The sequence below is a fragment of the Chiloscyllium punctatum genome, chromosome 5 (genome assembly GCF_047496795.1).
Source record: "Chiloscyllium punctatum isolate Juve2018m chromosome 5, sChiPun1.3, whole genome shotgun sequence".
Classification (NCBI taxonomy): domain Eukaryota; kingdom Metazoa; phylum Chordata; class Chondrichthyes; order Orectolobiformes; family Hemiscylliidae; genus Chiloscyllium; species Chiloscyllium punctatum.
Window position 1 is genome coordinate 143,907,257 of NC_092743.1, and position 7,566 is coordinate 143,914,822.

Below are 7,566 nucleotides of genomic sequence, written 5' to 3' on the forward strand. Positions count from 1 at the left end.
GTATCTGCAGTCCTCACTTTCTCCTGAAAGTTACCAACAGTCTCGCCTCCAGAAGCTTCCATCAAACCTGACTAAGGGCACAATCTCATTTAAGAACTGCTATCATGATAGTCCTTTATTGTAGATCAATTATTTGTTGGTTAACAGGAAGCACAAAATGGGCATAAATGGTCCTTCTCTAGTCAGGAACTACAACTAGTGGATTACCACAGGGGCAAGTCCTCAACCATTTACAATCTGTATCAGTGAATTGGTTGAGGGGACCAAATGTGTGGGGCTAAATTTGCTGATGATATCAAGACAGGTTGGAAAGTGACTGTCAGGAGGCAGTACATAGATAGAAACATAAAAACAGAGACTATTCAGCCAACGGAGCCCATTCCACCGTTCAGCATGATGATGGCTGATCCTTTATCCCAACTCTATACTCCGTGGTCTCCCCATATCCCTGATGCATTTAGCTTCTATCTCTTGCTTAAACATAATAGGCTTCCACAACCTTCATTGGTCGAAAGTTTAACAGGTTCACCACCTTCTGAATGAAGACATTTCTCCTTATTTAAGTTCAAAATGCCATATTCCTATCCTGAGATCATGAACCCCTTGTTCTGAAATCCCCACTAAGGGAAACAGCAATCCCATATTTGATATCAGAATCCTAGAATCTCTATAGCACAGACACAGACCCTTCAGCCCATCAAGTCCATACTAATCTGCTGAAGAGTATTCCACTCCAACTGACCCCATCCCTGTAACTCCCGCATTTCCAATGGCCAATTCACCTAGCCTGTACATCCTTGGGCACTTTGGGGCAGTTTCCCATGGCCAATCCACCTAATCTGCATATCTTTTGACTGTAGGAGGAAACCCACGCAGACACGGGGAGAACGTGCAAACTCCACACAGACAGTCACCTGAGGCTGGAATCGAACCTGAGTCCCTCCTGTTGTGAGACAGCTGTGCTAACTATTGAGCCACTGTGACACCCTTTACAGAACCTCAGAATTGTATATGTCTCAATGACACCTCCTGTCATTCTTCTGGACTTCAATGAATACTGGACCATTTGACTCAATCTCTCCTCATACAACAAACCTGCCACCCCAGGACATGCTTCATTAGCAGTGATTGCCTACACCTCCATCCATAGTATTGGCCAAGAACACGCCTCACATCTTCATGGTGCCTCTCCAAATTCCAAACTGTGCCAATCCATAGTTCCAAACTGCATTCTTGAGCTCACTGACACCTTGCATTGCAATGTGCTGCCAGGTCACTTCACTCACAGGAGTTCACAAACATTACCAGAGGGTGCACCTCAGATTTCCAGATATTTTTTGATCAAACTGTTCAGAGATACTATAAAACACCTCTGGAGCAGGTGGGACATGAACTCAGGCCCTTAGCTCCCTACCTCTTCTTGTTACCACACCACAAGAGCCCTCCTCTCAGAGTTCCAAGCTTGCTTCCTTAACACTCACACTCACTTTGCCCATCCTTGGATGCTCACTGTGTTTCGGAACCTCTAGGAGCAGGTGGCGATGGTGACTGAGGGCAGCAAGAAGGGGAGCTCCTGTACATGTGCTCGGACTTCCATTAGCGGGTGTCAATGGTGATGGAGTGCAGCTGGTGAAGTTGAAAGAACACTCTCTGGTAAAACAGTTGTCTTCAGGAGAAGGAGCAGATAGACAAGGATACATTAACCCAATGTAAATCACTAGCTGCATTCCAAGTAAATATTAGGACTATTTCCTTGTTAACTTTAATTTCACTTCATGTTTGTAAAGACTTGATGCCAGTGGGATAAATACTCTCTGCTTCCTGATGTCTGGGACTGTGTGTGTTTAAATCTCAGGTTACATTTCTGGTGTATTCAGTAAGATTCCACAGTACAGGTATCAAGTCCTGGTGATCAGGGTTGGAAGGTGCCTGGTTGAGATGGAGTGGATGGTGGAGGAGTTGAAACTGGTAATGCCCTTGTCAGAGGCTGGAGCTGCTCTGGGTTACTGGATGCTCAGGTATTGAAGAGGAAAACAGATTTTTAGGAGAACATAGGCAGAGGCTCTCCATCAGCATTCCCTTGGCAATACTTGTGGTTGGATATTCTACTTCCCATTGAGTAAGAAGCTGAATAGATTGAAAGAGATTTGTTGACCCAGCAATTAAAGATTGGTTGAGGATGCATGATCAATTTTGGCCTCATGAGGCTTTAATGTGAGTGAGCAGGTAGTTTCATATGGAATACCTGGACAGGAAAACCAGTTGGGAAATATTGGAAAGAGCTGCAGATGTGTAACAAAGGCTATGGTGGATCTTTGAGGGACTAGCAATAGCTTTTGAGGATGCCAGTAACCCGACTCAGTCACAGAAGAGGTTTTATGAAAAGAAGCGCACTGTCGGGGGAGGAATTGGTTTCCCTGGAGCTGGAGAAATTGTTCGAACTCATTGATCTCCTGGATCTCTCATTTAGTCTGATCTTGGGAGGGGAGTGAGGGACCACCTGATGGAAGCAGGAAGAGATGGGCACATTTAGCTAGAGTTGAGGAGGTTTAATATGGGCGGCACAGTAGCACAGTGGTTAGCACTGCTGCCTCATAGCACCAGAGACCCGGGTTCAATTCCCGCCTCAGGCAACTGACTGTGTGGAGTTTGCACATTCTCCCCGTGTCTGCGTGGGTTTCCTCCGGGTGCTCCGCTTTCCTCCCACAGTCCAAAAATGTGCAGGTTAGGTGAATTGGCCATGCTAAATTGCCTGTCGTGTTAGGTAAGGGGTAAATGTAGAGGTATGGGTGCGTTGTGCTTCAACAGGTCGGTGTGGACTTGTTGGGCCGAAGGGCCTGTTTCCACACTGTAATCTAATGTAATGTAATGTAATCTAATCTAATGACCACGCTCAATGATCTTTCTTTGAAGCGTGGGATCGCATCATCCTGATCATGGGGAAGGATTGACTTCCTAAGACCAGGAAAGAGGCTACCATCAGCAAGGTGACTGTTGGTTCAGAGGTGGACATAAACCCCTCAGGAGAGTCAGACAGCTGCATAGAATGTGCCGATCCTCTCCTTACTGCACGGAAAGCCTTATGGTGAATACCCCACCCCCAGGTATGCTCAAAAGAGGCTATTGCGACTGTGACAGGGCAGGGGTGGGGAGAGGAGTCACACATCCCCCATTCATGGCCACATTGAGTTGTCCTATGGTCCTTGACTACACTCTCCAGGGCCCTGGATTTCTGGTAATTTGTGACCCAACTGATAATCCAATGGAAGTAAGGAAGTTGAGTTTACCATAGGGTTAGAATTCGGGTTCAACATATTACGAGATTTCTAGTTGGATTTTCTATCCCTTGAGGCAATATTGAAGCTGCTGATAACGTAACAGCTCAGCAAGAAGTGACTATGTGGCGTGGGGTAGTTGCTGTGGCAACAAGCTACAAGCAAGAAAGCTCCAGCAGCAGGTGGAGCTGCTGGCAATGGTCAGGGAGAGGGCAGACCTGTTGGTACACAATCTGCAGCAACTCCCACTCCCACAAGCGGCCATGTCTGAAATTCAAAGGGCAGTCTTTCTCTGTAAAGTCTTGGAGCTCTGTTATCAGTCTGGGGAGACCCAACAGGTACTAACTCTAACTCTAGCCACTCAATATCTGTCCAATGGCTTGGACAAGGTCAGTCAGCCACTTGGGATGGTCTGTGCCAGGGATTCTGTAAAGGCCCTGACCTGGGAATAAGCCTCAGTCACTGCAAATGGTTGAGGGATTAGCAGGGAATCAGTCCAGCACTTGTACAGTGGTCAGTCAGAGGTCAGTCTGGGGTCTGGTCAATCACAGTTGGAGCAGACATTCCAATTTGCTCAGAGTGGGTGGGCAGTTAATAAATTGGGCCTGGTCTCTTCTGCGAGAGCTCGAGTCACAGTCTCGCACCTTCACCACAGGAAGGACAAAGAGGCAGATCCTGAATCTAGCCAGACTGGAACACAGCTCAAACCTTGTGCTGCTGACACTGATTTCATTCACATTAGCCATCCAGTCAACTAGGAGTCATTGTGGGTACAAAGTGTGATTGTGGGCTAGTGATAATGTCACTGGACTCATAATCCAGAGATACAGGCTCTCAGGGATTCAAATCCCATGCCACTCGCTGGTGGATGTTAAACTCAATGAATAAATTGGTCTCGGTGATGATTGCTGTGGTTCACAAATGAACTTTACAAAAAGAAATCTGCTGTACTGATGTTGCCTGGCCTATGTGTGACTCCAGACCCCCAACAACATGGTTCATTCTTAACTTCCATCTGCAATGGCTTACCGAGAGATTCAGGCAAAGTGCAGTTGGGATCAACAACAAATGTTGACCTTGCCAGAGACACTCCCATCTCAGGACCACATGAGAATGAACATGCACTCTTGCGTACATCTCAGTTCTCAGTGTGATGACCAGGACGGGGCGGCTCGAATAGCTTTTCCTCACTTGGCTACCCAGAGTAACCAAGGTTTTTTCCCGAGGGTGGGGGAGTCCAAAACGAGAGGGCATAGGTTGAAGGTGAGAGGGGAAAGATTTAAAAGAGACCTATGGGGCAACTTTTTCACACAGAGGGTGGTACGTGTATGGAATGAGCTGCCAGAGGATGTGGTGGAGGCTAGTAAAGTTATAACATTTCAAAGGCATCTGGATGGGTAAATGAATAGTTTAGTTTCCCTACAGTGTGGAAACAGGCCCTTCAGCCCAACAAGTCCACACCGACCCTCCGAAGAGCAACCCACCCAGACCCATTTCCCTCTGACTAATGCACCTAACACTACGGGACAATTTAGCATGGCCAATTCACCTGGCCTGCACATCATTGGACTGTGGGAGGAAACCCACGCAGACACGGGGAGAATGTGCAAACTCCACACAGACAGTTGCCCGAGGCTGGAATTCAACCTGGGACCCTGGTGCTGTGAGGCCCCAGTGCTAACCACTGAGCCACCGTGCCACCCTGATAGGAAGGTTTTAGAGGGATATGTGCCAAATGTTGGCAAATGGGACTAGATTAATTTAGGATATCTGATCAGCATGGGTGAATTGGACCAAAGGGTCTGTTTCTGTGTGTACATCTCAATGACTCAATAACTCTATAATAATTTCTCTCACTCTTACCCTTTGCCAGTTATGTTTGATGGAAGAATTAATGAGGTGATACGCAGTCAAATTGTGAACATACTTTTCTTAGTCACCAAGTCCTGAAGTCCATCTTGAAATGCAGTTGATGGTTTAGAGACAGGGAGACTACTCTCGGCTGTATGAGAGAGCTGCCTGCTCTATTTAGCTTCTCCTCAACCATTTTCAATGATATATTCACAACAGCGGTTGGAAGCAATCAGTTTAAATTACACATGAAGGTAGAATTTATAAATTGTTTGATAATTTGGTTCCAATTAAATGTGTTATACATCCAAAGTAATATCAGCTGATAAATTGCTTCACATTTACAGCATATGTTTAATTGGGAATTGTATCCAGTTGGTGCATAGTGTAATTTTATTTTATCCTATTTAATTTCAAAGTATTCCTCTAAATTCTGCTTTTCGGTTTTTCATCATCCTTCAAATAGATCTCAACTTCCTTTTTCACACGAAAAAGGTCAATAAAGGATCCACTACTTCTTTCCAGATTTGAACAAAAATTCTTTTTTCTGAATATTGCTAATTTACCACAGTCGTATTGATTAATTAGAAATTTCCCCCTTCTAAAATATCAGGCTACACCTGGAACACTGTGACCAACTTTGGTCCTGTTACCTCAGGAAGGATAGACTGGCCTTAGAGACAGCCCAGAGAGCGCTTCCTCATGCTACCAGGTGTGGAGGGACTGTCTGAGGAGGAGTGGTTGGGTAGGTTGGGCCTGTAGTTGTTGAAGTTTAGGAGAATGAGAGGCAACCTTATTGAAAAATACACGTTCCTTAGGGGACTTGATGAGGTTGATGCGGAAAGGTAGTTTCTTCTTGTAGGAGAGTCTTGGACCAGAAGCGTCATACATTTAAGACAGAGATGAGGAGGAATTTCTTCTCTTAGTGGCTAGTGAATCTGTGGATTTCTCCATCACAGTAGATTGTCAAGACTGGGCTAGACAAGGTGTAAGAAAGGGCAGGAAGGTGGAGTCGAGGATGGTGAGGTCAGCAATATTCTCACTGAATGGTGGAGCACAAATAATGGGCCAAATGGCCTATTTCTCTTCCTTTGTCTTTTAGTATCATGGTAAACTCTTGCTTTCAAGTTCTTGATGTTCCTCTCCTATCTTTGTTATTGCTTAATGCTGAGCGAAAGGGTGGTCATCGTGGATTAAAGGTTAATTAGAACTTTATTTTAGAAAGGAGTTACTGATCATATGTAAAAGGAGCAACATCTTAGTGAAGTCAGATCAGTCGTAATTGGGACTCATCATTATTAAAACTCATCACAAATTCACCTCTACCTGAGTACAGACCTAACCTTATCACATTGCAGCAAGTAGAGAGCAGACTGAGTAAACAGCAGCAAGGAGCTTGGGAAGTGAGGTGCAGGGACAGTAAAGTGGTGAGAGTTTGGGAAGTGAGGTGCAGGGACGGTAAGGTGGTGAGAGTTTGGGAAGTGAGGTGCAGGGACGGTAAGGTGGTGAGAGTTTGGGAAGTGAGGTGCAGGGACGGTAAGGTGGTGAGAGTTTGGGAAGTGAGGTGTAGGGACGGTAAGGAGGTGAGAGTTTGGGAAGTGAGGTACAGGGACAGTAAGATGGTGAGAGTTTGGGAAGTGAGGTGCGGTGACGGTAAGGTGGTGAGAGTTTGGGAAGTGAGGTACAGTGACGGTAAGGAGGTGAGAGTTTGGGAAGTGAGGTGTAGGGACAGTAAGGTGGTGGCAGCGAGGGACTAGGTTCAGCTCAGCCCACAGGCCGATGAGCTTCACATCCTCTGCACTAAATGCTCCTGTCCAGTTTGACAGCAGCTGCTACCCATTGGACCATAACTGTCTCGTCCGATAGTTCCTAATTCGTGCATTCCATTTTACTTCTTTAAAGACTTTTGGATAATGACCATTTGGCCCCTCGAACCTGCTCCACCATCAGATAGGATCATGGTTGATCCAATATTCCTCACGTCCACTTCCCTGTCCTTTCCCTGTAACCATTGATTCCCTGATTGATGATGAATCTCTCTTTCTCAGCCTTGTGTATACACAAGGACTCTGCCCCCACTGCTCTCTGTGTTAAGGAGTTCCAAAGATTCACAACCCTCTGGCAGAAGAAATTCCTCCTCATCTCAGCCTTAAATTGGTGCCCCTTTATTCTGGGACTGTACCTTCTGATCCTAGACCCTCCCATGAGGGGAAACATTCTCTCAGCATTGACCCTGTCAAGCTCCTTAAGAATTTTTATTCTGCTTTTTTCTACCCACTAAGTGTTGAATGATTATAAAATGACTAACCTCTTATGGTGACTTTCTTCCCTCTTTCTCTAAGGTGAGGCACCTTGTTGTAGACTGTACTTCTTTGTGATGGCTTAGATAAGATTAAGGCCTTGTAGTGGGATTTATTCAAATAGCCGTGTCTTTGTTCAC